This window comes from Peromyscus leucopus, chromosome 13, assembly GCF_004664715.2.
Source record: "Peromyscus leucopus breed LL Stock chromosome 13, UCI_PerLeu_2.1, whole genome shotgun sequence".
Classification (NCBI taxonomy): Eukaryota; Metazoa; Chordata; class Mammalia; order Rodentia; family Cricetidae; genus Peromyscus; species Peromyscus leucopus.
This window is the reverse complement of record NC_051074.1, coordinates 11,368,385-11,390,704: the sequence shown is the minus strand read 5'-3', so window position 1 is coordinate 11,390,704 and position 22,320 is coordinate 11,368,385. Positions and strand designations below refer to the sequence as shown.

At 37.8% G+C, this 22,320-nt stretch overlaps 1 long non-coding RNA gene across 1 annotated transcript in view; it reads left to right on the top strand.

Annotated features, from left to right (window-relative positions):
- Nucleotides 1–1,258: 1,258 nt before the first annotated feature.
- Nucleotides 1,259–22,320, top strand: part of LOC119088939 — an 85,256-nt gene continuing 64,194 nt past the window's right edge. Inside the window, exon 1 of the long non-coding RNA XR_005092700.1 lies at nucleotides 1,259–1,607. This is a non-coding gene — a long non-coding RNA (uncharacterized LOC119088939). The remainder of the gene's footprint in view (nucleotides 1,608–22,320) is intronic.

Here is a 22,320-nt window from a genome sequence, read left to right as displayed (position 1 = left end):
CCCAGCACTTGAGAGGTGGAAGAAGGACCATCCCAGGTTTTCCTAGTTAGAGTTGGTATTGCTATGATGAACACAATGACCAAAAGCAAGCTGGGGAAGAATGTGTTTATTTGGCTTTCACTTCCATATCACTGTTCATCATTGAAGGAAGTCAGAGCAGGAACCCATATAAGGCAGGAACCTGTAGGCAGGAGCCGATACAGAGGCCATGGAGGACTGCTACTTACTGGCTTGCTTCAGCATGCTTTCTTATAGAACCCAGGACCACCAGTCCTACAGGTTGCCTACAGTTCAGTCCTATGAGAGCATTAATTGGGGTTCCCTCCTCTCATGACTATAGCTGTGTCAACTTGGCATGTAACTAGCCTGCACAGGGGTGAAAAGGCCATCCTTTATATTAAAACACACAAGCACATGCACACGCACACAGAGACCTAATCAGTTTGATCAGCTTCCTTCCTAATATCATTCTCTTGCCAGTGGTAATCCTCCCACATTTTGTTTCATTGGAATTCAGTTAAATCTTCTCTATTACAATGCTTTTTGTCAACTTCAAATGTACTTTTAGTATTATTTTTTAAATTCTATGAACAACGATTATCTTGGATAAATTCTCCAAGACTTGTTTAATTTTGTTCAATGAATTTTTCTTTGAAAAAAAATGTATGAGTTTCATGGAAACCAGACAATGGAGACAGAGGCAGGCGAATCTCTGTGAGTTCAAGTCCAGCCTGGTCTCCAAAGCGACTTCCAGGAAAGGTGCAAAGCTACACAGAGAAAGCCTGTCTTGAAAAAAAAAAAAGAAAGAAAAGAAAACTAATTTTTTTAAAAATTCTTTTCATTTTTATTGATTCGTTGTGGATTTCACATCACGCATTTCAATCTCACATCTCACAATCCCCTTGCATCTGCCCTCTGCCCTTGCAACCTCCCCCTCAAAACAAAACAAAATTTAAAAGAAAACTCAAACAATCAAACAAAACAAAAGCAAAAAAAAAGAAAGAAAGAAAGAAAGAAAAAGAAAAGAATCTTAATCATAGAAGCTGCAGTGTGGCCCTGTGAGTCACACAGTTTACTCTTTAGTTCATTCATCTTCACTTTTAAATGTTCATTACTATGAGTCACTGGTCTCTGGCTCCTGCTACACGTTGATAGTGGGCTGTCACTGTGGCTCCTCTTAGATATCCTATTGTTTGTCCTGTGTCATGGAGATCCTGCAGTTTTGGATCTGTGAGTTCATTCCCTTCACATACACTAACAGTTCATAGAGGAGATGAATGTTGGGATGAGTTAACGCCCCCTACAGCAATCAGGAGAGAGTGCCCCCGCCCCATCCCTTGCCTGGGCAAACCTGATGGTAGGAGTGTGGATGAACCAGACTGGATGGTCTAGACGGTCTGAGAACAGGAGAACTGACTCCCAGCTCCTTGCTGCCTGTGCAGCGGGTGAGCTTGCCAAGTCAGGGCCAGAGAGCTCGCACTGGTGATGTGGAAGACAGAAAGCTGGCGGGCTAACCAGCCCAGCTCGTACCTGGGCTCAGAACCAGGGCCATGAGTTGGCCCACCCCAACATCCACCTCATCTATGAAAACTAAATGTCACAATGAGGTGAGTGAAGATGAGAAGTTAGGGATTTGGGTCACAAGTTGTATACTGTATCTGTATTTGAGATATTTAAGATATAGTTGACAGATTGAAATTTCTGTTTCATGTATAATGTTTGTAGTTAAAATGATTTCATGTTTATTTATTTGTGCATATATGTGTGTGGGGGTGACTGTGTGATGGCCCATGTATGGCGTCCTAGAGGGCAACTTGTAGGATTAGGTTCTATCCCTCCACCATGTGGGGTCTGGAATTTGAACTCAGGTTATCAGTTTCAGTGGCAAGTGCCTTTACCAGCTGAGCCATATGCATAATTTTTAAACAGAGTTAACAGAACCTGATTATCCTGTGTTTTAAAGATGATGTAATCACAAAACTCACATTCAAAGAGCAAACTCCAGTGAAAGAGACTGATGGTAGAAACAAAAATAATGTATCAGAAATCATAAACCAGAAGTGCTTTAGAGTGTCAAGTTCATAGGGAAAGTAGGCAATAGAAGAATATAGTAATAGAAATCATTAAGATAAAAGGTTAAATACAATGAAGTAGATTTCAATAAAAATTAAAAGGCTGAAGATTTTTATCCAAATGCCCCAAATTTATGTTTTAAACGAGTTTAGAAGAAGCTTTTCATTTTCTCAACTTCAAAGAAATAACTGATCATCAGTAATTGACTGCTTTTAAAGATTTTCACAGTAGGTTCCCTACACTTTGTATTCTATATGGTCATAGGCATGATGCCTTATTTTATTATGTAAATATGTATTGTTATTTTGTATCACTTTATGCACAGTTGCCTAAGTTTCCCACCACCAACATAAAGAAACATGTGTTTTTGTCTATTAGAACCTCAGCTATGACATTCTGGATTCTTCTCTTTAATAACTAATCATCTTCAAATTAATATACCTAAGGGCACCCTATCAGTCCATGGGTTATAACTGCAAAATAAACAATGGCCATTGTATCTTTCCTTGATTTTCACCCTAATATTTTCTGCATCTGGCTTACAAGTTATTTGCATGATTTATAACAATTAGTCTGTATGCTAATAAGAACATTACTTTTTCCACTTTCATCTCTGGACCACAGCTAAGCAAACTTGAGTGGTATCTCCAGCCTTCCTAAAAGTGAGTTTGCATAGGTAGAGAAGAAGTTAGTGAAACTAACAAGAGATAAGAGGAGGAAATTGTCAAAATAAGCTCCCAGGATCCAGATACAGAGTGGAATAGAGCAAATTTATTTCTTTAACACACACACACACACACACACACACACACACACACACACACATACACACACACACGGCAGTTACAGTATTTCAAATATTTGTATTATTTTGTATTATTTGCAAACATTCACAAGAAATAAAAAAATGACTACCATACTACAGAGAAGAAAGCAAGCAAGAAGAAAGGACATGGGCTCATTAAAGTATATCTGTTTTTTGGCAGATAATCTATATATACTCCTAGAACGTGAAACAAAATCCAAAATTTTACTTTCATTAATGTTTTCTAAACTCTCATGTCTAATGCATCTCAGAGGTAGGACAGTAAAGTAAATAGTAGCAGTTATGAAGTCCAAGTTATTTCTAAACCACTGTAATCAAAGTAAACTAATCAAAATCTTAACACAAAAAGCCAGGTGAAAAATAACCAGAGAGTCATGAACTAGATAAAAAAAAAAATATGTGACACAAAAAAAGGAAGAAGTATAAACACATACACACACAAACAAATACATATCTATACACATACATATACACTCATACACACATACAAACACATGTACACACAAATACATATATGCATGTACATACAGAGACACATACTTACATTATTGCAGGAAGACATTTTTCTATCATCCTGAATCTCTTCATATGTTTTCCTTGTGGTTCAATGTGAATACTAAAACAGTAAATGAGACATTTAAAATGAGAAGAGTAAGTGAACTATAAGCTCAAAATTAAATGATACTAGCTGATGTGTTCTAAATAAACTCATTCACTTGACGGAGGATGCACCTTCAAAATCAGTCAGCTTGAGATTAACACAAGTACTACATTTTCTTGTTGAAGTATTCTAATTGCATCATCATACTGATCTTTCCCAAAATATAGAATTTACTTTAACTGAACATAATAATATATAAATCAATGCTATCCTGTGTTGATGCTTATGAGTGAAGAGAATCTTCAAAGCTGATACCATAGATTTTTTTTTTAATTTGACAAATATTAGGGGTTAAAAGAATGCAGAATAGCAACCCTGTAATTTTCTGGCTATATCTCTGTTGTCACATTCCAGTTCATCTTCATTTTGCAAAGGCAATGAGGAAAATTGGAAGTATATTTCCTTTGCGGAGCAATTTAGAATATTTAGCTTGAATAACACTATCGTTTATTTGGCATCAATATTAATGATTTGGAATGGGAGCAAAATTACAGTAATGAAATTTATGTCTGTGTTAAGTCTTCAGCTGCAAGAACTGCAAAAAAGAATAAATATAGAAAATGATGCATCATTTAGAACCCTGGATTATAAGCTGCAATGGGAGTTTTAACAGGCATTGAACTTTGGGGAATAAGTATTAGACAATTTTAGCTAAGAATAAAACTCTCAGCACATTTATTTATAAACCAGTATCCCAACCAAAGGAAGTCTCACTGGGACTTACTGATTATTCAATTCCGTAATGTCTTGTGTGTGCACATGCTTAGTAGACAACTGCATATAGCCCTTTCAAGTACAATTTCCTCACAAGGGAAAAGTCCCATCCCTGAAATTGCCCCCACCAACTTTATCTCATTTCCTTCAAACACTACATTTTTTATAAGTAAGAATTGAGGAGTAAATGATAACTCAAACATTTTTTTTTACTCTCTGTTTAACTTCTACTGCTTGTCATCAGTGGCAGTAATGATAGTGGATGGCTAGAGTGTTAAACCAAAAACCCTAAGAAGTGCCAGGCGGTGGTGGCACACACCTTTAATCCCAGCACTTGGGAGGCAGAGCCAGGCGGATCTCTGTGAGTTCGAGGCCAGCCTGGTCTACAGAGCAAAATCCAGGACAGGCACCAAAACTGCACAGAGAAATCTTGTTTCAATAAATAAATAAATAAAACCTAGGAAGTATTATGGGAGCCATGTCTGTGATGATATTGCTGTGTTTAGTGCTGTATTAATGATTTTTAATATCACTGGGACCAAATAGCCAACAGAAGCAACTCAAAGTAGGAAGGGTTTATTTCACTTCACAATAGTGAGTCCATTATGGTGAAGAACTATGGCAGGAACAGCTCCATTAGGTAGGAAGAACATGAGGTGTTTATATTCTTCAGCTTCCAACTGAACCACAAGTAGATATAACCTCATACTCCCAGTGAGTTTATACCCCTTTAGTTTGCTGGTTCAATGCTATAAAGTTCCACCATCTCTCAAACTAGTGCCACCAAATATTGGAACATTTGAGCCTATGGGCTGCAGCTGGATTCAGACATTAACAATGTCATAGGGGCTCACAGAGACTGAAGTGACCATCACAGAGTCTGTGTGGGTCTGAGCTAGGTCCTCTGCACACATGCTGTGATTGTATAGTTTGGTGTTCCTAACAGTGGAAGTGGGGGTGTCTCTGACTCTTGCCTACCTGTGGGACACTTTTCTTCTTCCTCTGTTATCTTGTCCAGCCTTGATATGAGGTTTTGTACCTAGTCTTATTGTAATATGTTATGCTGAGTTTGGTTGATATCCTGGAGAGGCCTGTTATTTTCTGAAGGGAAAGGGAGGAAGAGTGGATCTGGGAGAAAGGGGAGGTGTGAGGAGGGACTGGGAAACTACAGTCAGGATGTAATGTATGAGAGAAGAATATTTTTTTAATTAAAAAAGAAACAATGGTATACTTTACATCCCAGCTTCAAGCACATTCTTAAAATCCAAAACACAGCTTCCCACCCAACCCCCATACATACCCCATAATCCATTTCTACTCTCTTGGTTTCTGAACTTATTCCAGGCTATACATTCACATCTGAAATTTTGAAGCTAGAAACTGCCGATGAGAGAGAATGGGTGGCATTTGTCTTTAAGATTCAAACAACAATAATGCTAGTAGACATGCTAATGTTAAAAGAAGAAAACTAGAGTAGTCTCACCCCTAAAAGTAAACTGCAGGCAACTAGTGGCTGCTGAGAGAGGAATATTTAGTCTTCCCCAGGGATGAGCTCCCTGGTTGGTTATCAAATACAAAGTGGTCAGCCCGAAAATCACACATGTACACACAACACTAAATGGATTCAGCAAGTTGTGTTTCTATATTTATGCATACATATGTAACAATGCTAAGAAAAGAAAAAGAGGTCATGAATTTGAGAGGGAGTAAGTGGGAAAGGGACATGGAAGGGGTTGGAGCAAAGAAAGAAATGGGGGGGGCGGGAATGTTATAAATATATTTTAATTAAAACAAAATAAATTCTTAAAATAGAAGAAAAGGTCTTAAAGAAAAAAATCATTTTCTCATAAGAAATTTTGCTTGTGGACTAGGGTGTCAGCTGCTGTTCAAGGATTTCCAACCTCCTGACAGTTCATACAAACACATATGTCAATTTCTTCAAAACAAATTTCAATATCCCTCTGGAAAAACAACAACACACCAGAATAACTCACCACCTCCAATTGCTCAGTGTACGCGATATGTTACAAAGGATTAGTTACAAAGAACATCTTGAGTAACGGACTATGGAGTTGGTATTTAGCAGACAAAATTTAAAAGAAATTCCTTTAAAGTCATTGTGATATGTTTTTAAAAATCCTCAAAGCTGTTAAGAAAATTCTTTTCTGGGTTAAGACTTGACTTAAATAAACAAATTGTACAATAAATGTAAATGGACAGACAATCAGCTCTGGTTTCCCATAACAGTAACTGCTATAAGCTGAGTCATCTATGTGCCAGACATTGCAGCTGTTGTCTGTTATCATTTTTGTAAATATTTCCATTCTATAAATTTATATTTTATAATTCACGTAAGAATAAAATATGGCTCATAAGTTATCTCCAAGTTTGACCTTCCTCTTCAGAGCAGAACAACCAGCTGAACTTTCCTCTCTAAATGGCAGGAAGAATCTGGGCTAAAGTGCCCTAATGTAATGTTCATTTGCCTGTGTCTCAACAGTGTCTATTAAGAAGGAAATGAACATTTTAACAGAACATTATAACAGAATTATGAATATTTATAATCTTGCATAAACATTGCATAGGTTACCTTACTGAAATCACTAAGAGTAATTTTAAGTCTACTCTTAGTGTTCATTCTTGTGTTTTCTTTCTGAAGCATAATAAAACCCTTCAGCAATTTTTAAGTTTTTGTAGTAAATACATGACCAGTGGTTGGCTATGATCATTGGAAACAGAATTTCTGATATTCAAGAGCTACAAGAACCATTTCGCTCTTTATATTCTGAATTAGCATGGTTTCTGCTCTGCTAAGTGAGATACACATTACACATTACTACAACACATAATGTATTATCCAAGCAGTTAACAGTATAAATAATAAAATTAGGGTCACCATGTCCTCACTAGACATTTTCATAAAGAATATTGTTGATAATAAATAGAAACTGGTTAACTTTTTCTTCAAGGGTCATAGAATAAAAAGATAAATCTAGCATAAAAATCTAAATGAGAAATGAGGTTTAAAACACTTGGGGTTCTGATAAACATTTCCACACTACAATACTCTGACTACAAAATGTGGAAAAAGTTAAAGAGGTTGAACAAGGAAGGGATGTGAGTGAGTAGCAAAGTTTGGTTGCTAAGGAACAGTTAATGAGTACCTCATAGGAAAGTTGATATAGCAATTAGCTCTTCTCTTAGGAATAAGAAGAAAATAAAGGAGACAGAAAAAGTTTTCAAGAACTATGTTCTAATAATGAAAAAAAAAAAAAACACAAAACAAACGACCCTTAACCCATCTGCCTAGCATTATCTTCCTGCTGTAGCAATGGCTAATTAGCCTCCCACCCCTGTCCAATATTGAGAATATCAAGGTTGTTCTGGAGTTTGATTGTTGTTGCATATAACATTCCTATCACAAGCAGCCCTTGATAACTCTTTCCCAAAGACTACTGAAGAACTATAGAATGTTATACTAAGAATAACAGTCAAATTCATTTCAAAATTCCAAAAGGTCAAAACAGTACACTATTACACTTTTATTTGTCCCCATATGAAAAAGGAAATCTGAATTGCTCTTGCTTTCAGCCAGAGTACCAATAAAAATGTGAAATGATATAATACAAATTTGCTCCTTAAGTGATAATAGTAATGCAGTGGTACATAAAATAATTCTGAATTGAAAAAGTCTTATTTGGGAAAATAATGGGATAAACCAACTAGCTGTTAAAAAACACAGTAAGAAGCTAAAATTTCACTCCTCAAATTACAGATTACTGAGACCCACTTTAAGATAAATAAAGGATGATTCTTACTGTGACAGTCTTGAATTTGTAATTTTAATTAAAAGGATATCAAATGCAAAGAATATCAAATGCAAAGAAAATATGTTCTTGCTTATATGTATCATTATAGGTTCTCTGCCTTTAAAAAGTGAGGGTTATGTTTCTAAATAAAATATTGTCAGCCCAGAAATTGCATACCAACAAGCAACATTATACTGACAAATCAGGTTGTTTATGTATTTAGGAACACAGAAAGAGAGACATGCACCCATAATATGTATGTAACAACAATCAATACAAAAGGGGTCATGGATTTGAAAAGGAGCAAGGAGGGTTATATGGGAGCATGTAGAAGAAAGGAGAAGGAGGAAATGTTTTAATTACAGTTTCTCAAAAAAATAAAGAATAAAAATGGCATTGATTTATTTTGACCTATTTTTAAAACATTTTTAGTATCTGGCAAGCCCAATTCTTTGCTTTTAAGAATAATATAATTGGCAATACAATCAAAACTAATCATCTTGTGTTTTCAAAGAAAATGATTTCAGTAGTTTCAGACTTCACAATGAAAGCACAAACATCTAAATTTTCTATACAATATATCAACAACTGGCTAATCTATACACCCAGAATTGAATGGATGTTAAAGTATTTTTTGTAACTCATTTTATGGTGTTGGACTTGGATAGGTTTCTCAAAGACATTCATTATTCTCCATTACTGCATTGCTACAGAAGAGATGGAACCATAATGCAAAAAAAAAAAAAAAATCTCATTTTGTCCCATCAAGATGATTGTAAGGTGGCACTAATTTTATGTCTTTACTCTCTAAATGCTGATCACTTGCTGGATAGGCAAATGAGAAAGACAAATACATGCTTTATGAAAATGTTGACAGTTTATCGGGCACAAAACTAGAAAACAAATATATTTAAGCTGTGAATAATTTAAAACATGCGCATCTGTAGAGATGAATTTGAAGCAAACAGAAGGAGCTAGGATACAGGGCAATGCAGAGGGGGAAATATATTTTCCTCTTCCTGGTGAAAAGGCTTTAGGAAATAATGAGAATATTGCAGACTTGATGTTCAATGCAATGGAAAATTGACGAAGGGCTTCAGGTGGAGAAAGATGGGTCAGTATGACAGATGAAGAAGCCAGCTCTGACAATAATATCTAGACACGAGGAAAGTACTCCATCCTATAAATGGGAAATCAAGTGAAAATGAGATAGTAGCAGCCAAGCTAAAGAATAATCATTTTACGGTCTAAAATAATCTATTTTACAGTGAGGGGGATAAAAGAAAGTACAAGAATAAGAACTAACAGGGAAATAACTATAATACCTCCTTGGAAAATATGATACAATGTAAGTGATCTATAGATTTTTTTTAAGTTTCAGGCTTAAGTTTCTTTTAAAAAGTTATTTATGTGTTTTATATATATGAGTGTTTGCACACTGGAAGAAGGAATCAGATCTTATGGAACTACAGTTATAGATCATTGTGAGATGTCATGTGGGTGTTGGGATTGAACTCAGAACCTCTGGGATAGCCTCCAGTGCTCTTAACCACTGAGTCATTTCTCCAGCCTTACAGATGTTTCTTGGATAGAATAATTAGTGATTTGTTGACTGATGGGAAGTTTAATTCAATGCACGTATAGTAGATCACATAATGTGCCATGGATTCGTTTGGATTGTATAGATAAACAGTTAAAATGATATCAAAGCTTTTGTATTTGCAGGACTAAAGAGATGGGGACATTGCTAACTGAATGGAATTTTAACCCTTCGTGCGTTGAATTGTGGTTTGACTGAGACTTAATTCTAATGTCATAGACTGCTTGGCAAATACTTACTGTTGAGTGCCAAAAAGGAAGGCATTCTTGAGCACAGTTTCAAACCTTTCAAACTGGCTAAAAATTGGGTGCGAAAGTCAATAGAATTTGCATTTATGAAGATTCATAGGTATAGAAGTGAAATTTTCAGAATGTTTGTATCTCAACTCCTAGAAAATAAGGAAAATGAAACATTAAACTGAGCCTGCAACTCACCTCCTCTGTCACTTATGACACTTGATTCTGTACTCTACAAAATTAGAGTATAATGTCAGAAAGCATTTGGTTGATGGTTGGAGAAAATATTAAATAATGCTGTTATTCACAAATAAATATAAGCAGAAAATACAGCATTATTTGCTCTTAAATTTGTGTACCTCTTACACATAGATTGTATGAACTTGAGGGAAAATGTGTTGCATTGTATTCTTGGCATTGTTTCCCACTTGCTTATAACAACAAAGCTTTCCCCCCTTGGAAATTATAATATATATTTGCATCTCAAATTAGCCCTTCCAAAGAACATCTACCTCTTGAGAGCTACTTGAATCATCTATGTAGAAAATAGCTATTGCTAGTCTATGGTATTAGAGATTAAAAAGCTACTGTCTCTAATAATGAATCACTATTTTTCCTATCTGAAATAAGTTTCTTATAGTGATTTTTATATTGGACCTTGTCAAAACTAAAATGTCACAGCTTTACTTGCTATTTATAAACTCCATAGTCTTGACACTGGTATAAGAAAATAGATAATAAACCTTTAAAAGCAAGCACATTCCATCAGTTATGGGCTTTGCTTTTGTACAATCTGTAATCTCTGAACTACCTGGAAAACTAAGGGGTTTTGGTGTTTGTTTGTTTGTTTGTTTGTTTGTTTGTTTGTTTGTTTTTTGAGATGGGATTCCTCCGTGTAGTTTTGGTGCCTATCCTGGATTTCTCTCTGTAGACCAGGCTGGCCTCGAACTCAGAGTGCTGGGATTAAAGGCGTGTGCCACCACTGCCCAGCTGGAAAACTAATTTTTAAACTTTCTGGGTTAGTCACAAAATGCAATGTCTTAAAAATGTTAAGATTTGATAAGACTAAGAATAACATCTAGTAGGAAATTCCTAACCTATCTTGGAATTTGTCAGCCAAGAAAGAAATTCAAGATGGTATTCAGAAAAGTTAAGAACTCTTTTTTGACCACTGAAAAGATGGCCCTGTGGATAACTGTATCTGCTGCCAAAGCTGATGGTGTGAATTCAGTCCCTGGGACCCACATTGTAGAAGGAAAGAGAGACTCCTGCAAGTTGTCCTGTCTGCCACACATGCATAAATGCACACACACACACACACACACACACACACACTCACACACACACACTAAATAAACATAACTAGGCTGGCACGATCAGAAAAAGAAATCCTTATAGCAACTATAAAATTTTTATTTAGTATGTGCTGCACACATGATGAACGCTGATCTTTATTCAGTGAGCTCCTTGCTTGACCAGTAACTCATTGGAAATGACTACTTTCACCTTCACTTGGATGCAGACTTTAATTCCTAAGAGACAGGTGTAGCTTCTCAGGTAATTAAACAGTTTGTTTCATTTAATGTTGGAGGAAAAAATAAATACCCGACAGTGTGAAGGTAGCAACCTTAATTACCATTCCTAGAGCTACTACAAATCACTTGTGGGTGCGTTCTATCTTAATTATATAGCAGAATGAAATGGTAACACTACCCAGGAAAGAATGCTTGCTGTAATACCTGACACATGGCCAGATAACATATTACAGTGAGAAGCTTACTGAGGGACAAAGTCCCAGCTTGGGAATCCAGGGACTATTTCTGTTTGATCATCCCTATTATTGCCTCACACAGACAATACTCTTAGCTGTAAAATGGAAGTGGCTATACTTTCAATGTCTACAATATAACACCCAACAAAATGATTAAAACCTGTAGCAATGTTTTCTGCTTACGAGGAAAAGACCATTGCATTCGAACGAAAACAGCATGACAAATATATCACAGTTATTAGTTGATAGGACAAACAGCAGTTTCATTTAGGATTATTCATGATGTGATGAGTGATATTTTCTGTCAGTTAAGAACATCTGTCGAGTGGCCACACTGGATTCAAGTAGGCAATTTCCACTCTCTGTCCTATCCTCCACTATAGTCTCTCCAGTGTCCTCCCCAGCCCTGTAACACATGCTTGAAGGAGCTTCTCATCCTTGCAGAAAATCCAGCTTTCCCCCATCCCCTCATCCCCTTGTGTCAGCTGCCAACACTAGAAACACTTTCTACCTGGGATCCCCAGTGAACACACTAAGCTGGGATATAGGAAGTGGGGTGATCTCCACTCTTCTTCCTGTCCTCTGGTACTCTCTCTCCATTCTTATCCCTCTATCTCTGAGGCAGACTGCTGCAGGGTCTCAACCCTCCTCTCCATCTCCATTCTCTGGGGACACCACCAAACCTTACTGCAAACCCAGCTCCCCGACACACACCCTGCTGTCCCTTTGTATCAGTTTCCAATACCTGGAAATGCAGGAGGCTGTGGGAGTATACAGCAGGTGACAACTAGTGTTCAACAGGCAGACCCACCCTGATAGGGAGCCCCACCTGGAAAGGCCATAAGGTCACTGACTGAAAATGACTGGTTGCTCTTGTTTGTAATTTTTCTCATGTGCCACTACATTCCCTTCCTAAGAACTGCTATAGGTGTTTTCCCACTGCTTGTGTGTGTGTGTGTGTGTGTGTGTGTGTGTGTGTGTGTGTGTGTGTGTTTATCTCATGTAAATATCCCATCTTTTGGGCACACATATAGCTGTGGATGATCAGGAAGATGATTTCTGTTTAAGCTGTACAATTCTGATAAATAAAAATAATACTAGAATATTTTTCATAACTGACACAGGAAAGTACCAGTATTCTCCGTTACAAAGACAGCCTTTTACACGTAGCTAAGACCTTAGAGCAAATTCAAAACAGACTAGCTGGCCTGCAGAGAATACAAAAGGACAAATTCCCAGGTGTTTTTTTTTTTTACTAAATCAAAGTCAGACTTGAAGCATTTTTAGTAGACATAACCCCTGCAGTAATTCTCTTTCAGCACGTACCTCAACCATTCAAGGTTCAGCCAACTACCTGTTAAAGTTAAGTCCTGAATTTCAATGTCATTCTCTGTTTAGGAATGCTAACTACTTAGGCTACATGCTTGGCCATGTGTTACTCACTGACTGGTCAATGTGACCTTCCTAGCCTGAGAGAAACTGTGTGATGGCTTACATGGATCAGTTTGGCTCTGTCTCTGATTGTTTACCCAAGAAATGCTTTGTCCCTGAAAATGTAACTCATATTTGAGCAGAGTTTGGCTGTGAGGGGCGGCTGTGTACTGCTAGGTAGGGAGCTGCTATGTAAAGAGGAGTCAGTGTGTGTTAGAGTGATTGTATGCTGAGGAGATAGGATGAGGCAGGAGAGAGAGCAAGAGATATTTTCAGAGAGGATTTTTTCAAGATGAAGTAAAAGAGAAAGTTACCATTAGAAAGCATGTGTGTTTCCTTAATTTCCCCCCTCAGATAGAAAAAGTCTAGCCCTCAAAGCATCTATGGATTTTTATTTATTTATTTTTTTGCATACCCTGTTGCTGCTGGAAGCTGGCCCTCCAGTTAGCAATATGGAAACACTTTCTACACTGTACTCAGGTAAATGAGTCACACCATCTTTCCTGTCCTGCTCTAGGACCTTCCCATTCTCGCCCTCAGCTAGGTAACAACCTTCTTATGGGTACCTCTTGTGCCACCTCAACTCCATTCACTGGAGATTCCAGCTCTTGGTGCAGATCCAGGGTCTCTATAGCCCTTTTATCCCTGTCTCTTGGGGCCTTACTGTAACTTACTGACAGGATCCCCTCTTCCAGCCACATCTACAACTCCCTGTGGGTTGTTCTTGTAAGAGGGAAGAGGATCTCCTCAGCTCTTTCCTGAAGCTCTTCTTGGCTCTTCTTATAGCTCACCTCTCTACTCCTTTCTGTCACCCATGGGCCTACAAAGCACATCCTACAAGCCAACCCATCACATTTTCCTAAGATTGAGAAGGCAACAGAAGCCAAGAATGGTTATACCCATCCAACAAAGACAATGCCAGATAGCAACACCTAGAATCATCCAAAGCATCCCAATCTTAGATACCTAGATAACAGCAACAACAACAACAAAAATAACTAACAATTATTAACATGTAGGATAATGCAACTCGAACAGAACTTAGTAACCCTATTATAGCAGGCCCTAAGAAATGTAATATAACTGAAGCACAAGACAACAACTTCAAAGTACAACATGTTCAAGGGCCTTAAAGAGGCTATGAATAAATCCCTCAATGACTCTGAGGAAATGGAATCAAATGAAGAAATGAAATAGTGAATACAAGTTGCTATGGGACAGTCTTTCTGTGTACTGTGAATATATGTTGCTCTCATTGGTTAATAAATAAAGTTACTGTGGCCTGTGGTAAGGCAGGATAAGAGCCAGGTGGGAAATCCAAGCAGAGATACAGAGAGAAGAAGGTCAGAGTCAGGGCAGACAACATTCAGCCACCCAAAGAGCAAGACACCAGCAGACATGGGTTAATTTAAGGTGTAAGAGCTAGCTAGCAATAAGCCTGAGCCATAGACCAAACAGTTTGTAATTAATATTAAGCCTCTGAGTGATTATTTTTCAAGCAAGTGCAGGACCGCAGGGCTGAGCGGACAGAGACAACGCTCCAGCTCCAACAAATCAAGGCATGAAAGTAGGAATAGAATCACCAAAACAAAAAACAAAACAAAACAAAAAACAAAAAAAACAAACTGAACAAAACTGGTAATTAAAAGTGTAGGAAGTCTAGCTGGGCGGTGGTGGCACACGCCTTTAATCCCAGTACTCGGGAGGCAGAGACAGGTGGATCTCTGTGAGTTCGAGGCCAGCCTGGGCTACCAAGTGAGTTCCAGGAAAGGCGCAAAGCTACACAGAGAAACCCTGTCTCAAAAAACCAAGAAAAAAAAGTGTAGGAAGTCAAACAAAAACATTAACATCATCAACAGTGTAAATTAGGAAGAGAAAATCTCAGGCACGGGAGCCAATGAGGAAATGGATACCTTAGCCAAAGAAAATGTTAAAAATCTAAAATTCCAGGCATGAGACATCCAGGAATTCCAGGATACTACAAAGAGACAGAATCTATGAATAATAGGAATAGAGGAAGGAGAAGAAACCCAGGTTAGAGGCACAGAAGATATTTGCAACAAAATAATAGAAAAAATAACCATAATATAAAAGAGCAGCTGCCTATCAAGGTACAAGAAGTACAGAGAACACCAAATAGATGGGACCAAAAAAGAAATTCCCCACAACATATAATAATCCCAACACTACACAGAGCAGAGCATTTGAAACTGTACTGCAAATAAAATGGGAGAGAAAGCACCATGTGCTCTTCCATCTATAATGTCATGGTCAATATTTTACGTTTGTACTGATGCGCTTACGTTCAATATGGTGGTTTTTGTTTATTTACTAGTCTCTTTACAAATCTTACTCAGCTTCAAGCTGCTGCCATACAATCACATTAAATTAAGTAATATAATGTCATTATTAGAGTGACAAGAGTCCTCACTACCTGAAGTTATAATGTTATCCCCTACCAAAAAGGATATTATGAGGATTAATGAGATATTTAGAAAGCATTTTATGCATACAGAGAAAAGATCTTCATAATTGTATAAAAGAAATAACAGTAGTTTATTTTCTCTACCAACAGACCAAAGCCTGTAAAAACAGATTGAACTACAGACTCTTGGTTTGCATGACATTAAGTTGTTTGGATTTTGTGTGTGGGAACATGGCTTTGCCATAAAAAACAGCATGGTTGATGACCCTACTTGTAGAAGTGTCCATTAAAACAATATCACTTTGTAATATTCTAACTCAAATTTTGTGCCAATATACCACAATGAAGGCATGTGTGGGACAAATATTTGAAACAAAATTGTAGCACATCAAGTTCAATGGATTCCTTGTTTCCTAAACCATTGCCTGAGAGCCTTCAGCCCTGAAAACACGCAAGTGCAGGAAAGGAACTGTATTGAGGTTTCAGTCAATACCTTCAATTGCTAACAAATCCCAGAACATTTGTCTGCCTAGCGTAAAAAGCTCATCCCAATTTTCAACACAGTGGCTTAAATTAGTGAGGTTCCTTCCACTGCTGGCCTGTGCTCTTCAAGTCCTAGCGGACCAACTTTCTAGGGTAGCATAGCTTTTTAAGGTCATTGTGAACTGCCCAATCCTGAACGTGGCTCCAGTGTTCTAACACATGGCCTAGTTTCCAGAATGCATTTTCCCTGTGGAGGACAGCTCTCAATACTCTCTGGAAAATGCCAAGATGACTTTCTTTTTATTCCTTTCACATCTCTTATTCACCTCATTTTTTTCCTGCAAGAAACTATAATGACAAATATTTATAGCATGGTGTTAGGCAATAAAAAATGTATTGAATATTTTCAAATACTTGTTTTTGTTATGGAAATTCTATCTGGGAAACTAAGGAAAATTTGCATGAATATATAAAATATAAATATTGTGAAATAAATTTAAACATACAACTCAGTTGTTACACCTGTTCTTCCCCCCTCTCTCTATTCCTCCCCACCTCTCTGCCTCTCTCCTTATACCCCCTCCCCCTCCCCACATCTCCCTCTCTCCCTCTGCCCACCTCTCTGGAGTGAGCATATCAACTAAAACTAAATTGTTGATAAAACACTACTTGGGATTGGGCAGTTGAGGCAACAGGACCAATGGGAAAGACACTTGCTTCAGAAAACCATATGTTACTGTATCACTGCAGCAGGAAAAAATAGTCAAATGAACTCTGCGTAATTCATATGAAAGAAACAAAAGACTGTTGTACAGAAAATTCTACATTTTACCAATGAGATTACACGTTCAAACAGGTGGCAGAGCTCTGCTCTCCCACCATCCATGAGGTGCAGAGGAACACCGGGAGGTCAAAGCCAACCTTGCCAATACAGTGAAGTTGAGACTATCCTGGACTACATGAAACCCTGTATCAATTTCATGTCCCCAGAAAAAACAATGAGATTTTTCTAAAGAAATATACAAATATTATTGCTAATTATATAAAAATGGTAAGATAAAATAACATTAATCTTTATAATATTAACACAGAACATGAGCACTTGTCAGATTTGTAAGTATTTTATTTTTAAGTGATTGTCTCAGAGGAAAAAAATGAATATGTATGTTTTAATTGCTATGTAACATAGAATTTATATTTAAGTGAAGAAATGTACAGTCCAATAAGTAAATGATTATGAAAACTATCTCATATTTATAAAACAGCTAGTTTATGCTATACTTATATACTACTGAGTTCTTCCATTATATGAAAAAAGAAAATCAATGCAATGAGATTAAGAAAACAAATTTTGAATAATGGCAGTATGAAAGTATTTGATAGAGAAAGTAAATTCTAAGATAGTATAAAGAATTTTGCTATAGCAAGAATAAGTAAATGGGGAAAATATTGGTTATAAAAATTCTTTTATCAGTATTTATTTTAAACGTTCAACCAATGACTGAACTCAAAGCTTTTATCTGGGGAAAAGTATGATTGCAAACACAGTCATTTATATAACCACGGAGCATGAAAGATATGAAAAGAAAATTAAATTTTCAGTAAAGCAATTGCCAGACACTTTGCCATTTAAAAGGGACTGAACTAGCTGATGGAAAATATTTTTATTTTTCATTTTGACCTTCAGAAGTCAGGCTATTTGTTGATAAGGCAGAATATAAGAAACTGAAAAACACCAATAATAATCTCTATATATCAAACTATACAGAATGTGGTCGAACCACTTAATTTTGCTGAACATATCATTAGCATTTTTATTTATTTTTCAAACTTTCAAAATCCTTTACATTTTGCAAGAAATAATAAGAAATATTTGGATGGCTCACAATCATTTAAGTAATATTAATTGCTGTCCTTGAGAAGAAAACAACATGGGCATTTTACTTTCATTAGAATATGTTGTTTATTTACCTCCCAAAACTGTGATAGTGGCAGTTATTATTCCAAGATGAGGAGAATTCTTTATAAGCATCCCTCTTATCATTAATTATATGCAATACTTAAAAAGAACACATGCGAGTGTCATTTTCTTTTTTACTTATTTTTATTAAAATTTTTTTATTCATTTTTACATACCAACCAACAGATCCCTCTCTCTTCCCTCCTCCTGACCCCCCCAGTCCCTCATCCTTCCCCCCAAACCCACTCCCCATTCCCTCCTCCAAAAAGGTAAGGCCTCCCATGGGGAGTCAGCAGAGCCTGGTACACTCAGTTGAGGCAGTCACAAGTGGCAGTCACATTTGACAGTTCTAATCACTCTATACTTACAACAACTTTATAGCAAAGATACCATAATTTTTCCTAATCTATAGATAATGACAATGTATAGAAAGTTTAAACAACTTGTTCATACTTGTGGTGATATTTTGTTTGTGCTCTCACAAATAAACCTTGCCTGGAAATGAGAGTGCAGAGCTAACCACTAGAGGCCAAGCAGTGGTGGCACACACCTGCAATCCCAGTACTTGGGAGGAGGAAACAGCAAGTGATATGGCTGGGCAGAGAGAGGAAGTGATAAGACAGCATGGAGACCGGAGCTCGGCCCTTTTGGTCTGAGGATTCCTAGAGGTAAGAAGTTTCACAATGGTGGGCTGTGCTGCTTCCCTGATCTTTCAGCTTTCACCCTGATATCTGACTTGGAGTTTTTATTGTTAAGACCAATTAGAATTCACGCCACACATGTTCATACAGCAAACAAAGTGACAACCTAAAGAACTGACCCAGATTCTGACCTGAAAGTCTCCTCACTAAAGACTAGCTTTCTTGTTAACAGAAGGCACCATGCAAGCTTCCAAGGGAGGAGAAGCCAATAGTCCTACCCAGCTACAATGCCTACAAACTCCAATAATTACCAGCATGGCATGATAACCCTAAGGGTGCAATAGTTACACAGGCATGCCTTGGAAATAAATAACAGCTCTCTAATTTGACTTCAGACAGACTCAGCAAAGAGGAAAGTCATGCCTGGTACTAGAAGCATAGCCAACTACACAGGACTAGAAAAGTCATAGATCTTGGCAGAGAACCTACAACCACCACCTTATTAAACCAGCATAATCCCTAAGATATTCTAAAGGCTTATCTTTATACTCAAAGATAAGCGTAGTTCTCATTCCTCATTTAAGAAAACACTATTTGCAAAAGAAGGAGACCATTACAGAAAACCACAACAGATCCAAATGCAGAGCTGTTGAGCCCAGCCCCAACTGATACATCTGCAATACAGCTCCTGCACCTAAGTCTTAGGAATCATTGTAGAAGAGGTGGTAGAAAGATTGTAAGAGCTAGAGAAACAGGAAGTTTACTATGAGATTTTGCCTCTTAGGAATATCAGAGAAGCTACGCCCATCAAGTAACACCAACATGGTTCTCTAAACATGATCAGAACAAGGATGACACAAATAGGTGTGCTGTAGTGGAAGAAGTTCATGGGGCCTCAGTCTTAGAAAAAAACTACAGATGACTATTGAATTCTGAGAGTTGGAAAAATAGTCTTCTCATATACATACAAGTAACATTATACAAAGACTGAGCAGGTTGCATTTAAATATTTGGGAATATATATGTGTGTGATTAGTTTAAACTACTTGCAATCATACTTATTTTACATAAAAAGACCTTTGAAGTCAGTCTTCATTTAAACTTTTTAAATAAATGCTGACAAAAGAATTTTTATAAGCAATGTTTTCCACTTTTACTTATTCTTATTAAGTTCTAGAAAAATTCTTTCTATTATTCTAAACTTAACACACATACACATACAGCAACAACAACAGAATTTAAAGAAAAAGAGATCACATCCTGCCACCTTCCCTCCATTCTGTGGGAACTTCATAGGACCTGGCTGCAAGCCTAGCCCTCCTCCATCCTGTGGACACTCTAAGCCCTCCCTTCTAGCCCGTTCCTGTCCCTTTGCATTAGCCCCCAATTCTTAGAGACACTCTCTACCTGGCAACCCCAGTGGCCACACTGGACCTGGAATCAGGTAGATTTCCACTTTCCTTCCTGTTCTCCATTATGATCTCTCCATTCGCGTCCCAGCCATGTAACAGTCTGTGTGCTGGTGCCTCTCCTTCCACATCAACTCTATTCACTGAAGACTCCAACACATGACACAAACCCAGCATCCTCCTAGCCCTTTCATTCCTGTCTCTCCAGATTACTCTTGGACTTGCTGCAAGGTCAAAATGGGACTAGGGGTTGAGAGGAGCTCTCCCAAAGAAGGGGGAAAAAAACATAAACTTAGAAAGACACAGGGGACAGACCAGACCAGGAAGATGAAACAGGAATGAAGTGGAATAAGGAAGTAAAGGACAGGATATGGGTGTGGACAACTAACACTAAGGGCCAATTGAGGGGTCATACAGAAACCTACTATTGCAGATTTTTAAAATATATACATATAAGAAAGAAATCTGAATGGAATCACCAAATAACCAGGCAAACAATGCCCCAGTTAGACATTATATATATATATATTATTTTACAATACCATTCAGTTCTACATATCAGCCATGGGTTCCCCTATTCTCCTCCCTCCCACTTCCTCCCCTTACCCCCAGCCTACCCTCCATTCCCACCTCTTCCAGGACAAGTCCTCCCCCGAGGACTGCGATCAACCTGGTAGACTCAGTCCAGGCAGGTCCAGTCCCTTCCTCCCAGACTGAGCCAAGTGTCCCTGCATAAGCTCCAGGTTTCAAACAGCCAACTCATGCAATGAGCACAGGACTCAGTCCCACTGCCTAGTTGCCTCCCAACCTGATCAAGCCAATCAACTGTCTCACCTATTCAGAGGGCCTGATCCAGCTGGGGGCCCCTCAGCCTTTGGTTCATAGTTCATGTGTTTCCATTCATTTGGCTATTTTTTTTCAATAATTGAGTAAAACTGAAATTTATTATAAGCCACAGTCGTCCTAGGGACCTCCATGCTATATATATAGCCTCTATGGTTCTATGGGTTGTGGTCTGATTGTTCTTTATTTTATATCTAGAATCCACCTATGAGTGAGTACATACCATAACTCTTGGGCATATACCCAAGGAATGCTGATTCATACCATAAAGATACATGCTCAGCTATGTTCATAGCAGCACTATTTGTAATAGCCAGAACCTGGAAACAACCTAGATGCCCATCAACGGAAGAATGGATGAAAAAATGTGGTACATATACACAATGGAGTACTACTCAGCAGAGAAAAACAATGAAAGCATGAAATTTGCAGGCAAATGGATGGAACTAGAAAAAAATCATCCTGAGTGAGGTAACCCAAACCCAGAAAGACAGTTAGACATTTTTTAACCACTAAGTGAAACCTTCAGTGCCAGGAATGATTTACATCTAATTGAACTGTCCCAAGTGCCTCCATGGAAACCTGAAAACAACTCAGGCTATTTCCAAGACTATTATCTGCTCTCCATACCTGGTATTAAGGACCTATTGCTAAAGACAACACTGACATATCTCATTTACCATATAAAAGTCAAGCTGATGCCTAAACAGAGCCTTCACCCCATTGATCAGTGTACATGTGACTGTACAGTATTCTTCATGCTACTGCTGGAGAAAAGCAACCGCCAACCCTGTGATCTTTAAAGGTTACCCAGTTAAAAGATGCATTGGTACATTGGTGGCACAAATGTTGTGGGAGTAACCAGATACTATCTAATTGGATTTAAAGCCATTTTATGAGATGGAACCCATGCCTGACACTGCTCAGGTGGCCAAGAACTTGAGACTAAATAGACCAGGGACCTAGGGGAAATCCAAATACTAGTGTTCTGCTATAGGAAATCAGCAATAAAATGACTCCTAATGACATGCTTTCTCATGCAGCCATGATGAGAGAGGCTTCCTCTTGAAGAAGATGGGAATGAATACAGAGATTTCCCCCAACTGGTTCATGAGCAGAGAGTAGTAGACTTTGGAACGCTCTGTCCTAAATGAGATGTTTTCATCAAAAGCCTCCCCTCAGGACTCAGATATGCAGATGAGTCAGAAAGATTGCCAGCGAGCCAGAGGGGATGGATGACACCAAGGAAAAAATGTCTTCCAGTCCCACCAGGACTGATGCACATATGAACTCATAGAGACTGTGGTAGCATGCACAAGTCCTGCACATTTTCAAGCCAGACAGGGTCCCAGCACTGAGACAATCAGTGGATATGATCCCCTCATCCCTAGGCAAGAAGTGTTTTTAGTTGGCAAATATTTGCAAAGGGAAAACAGTT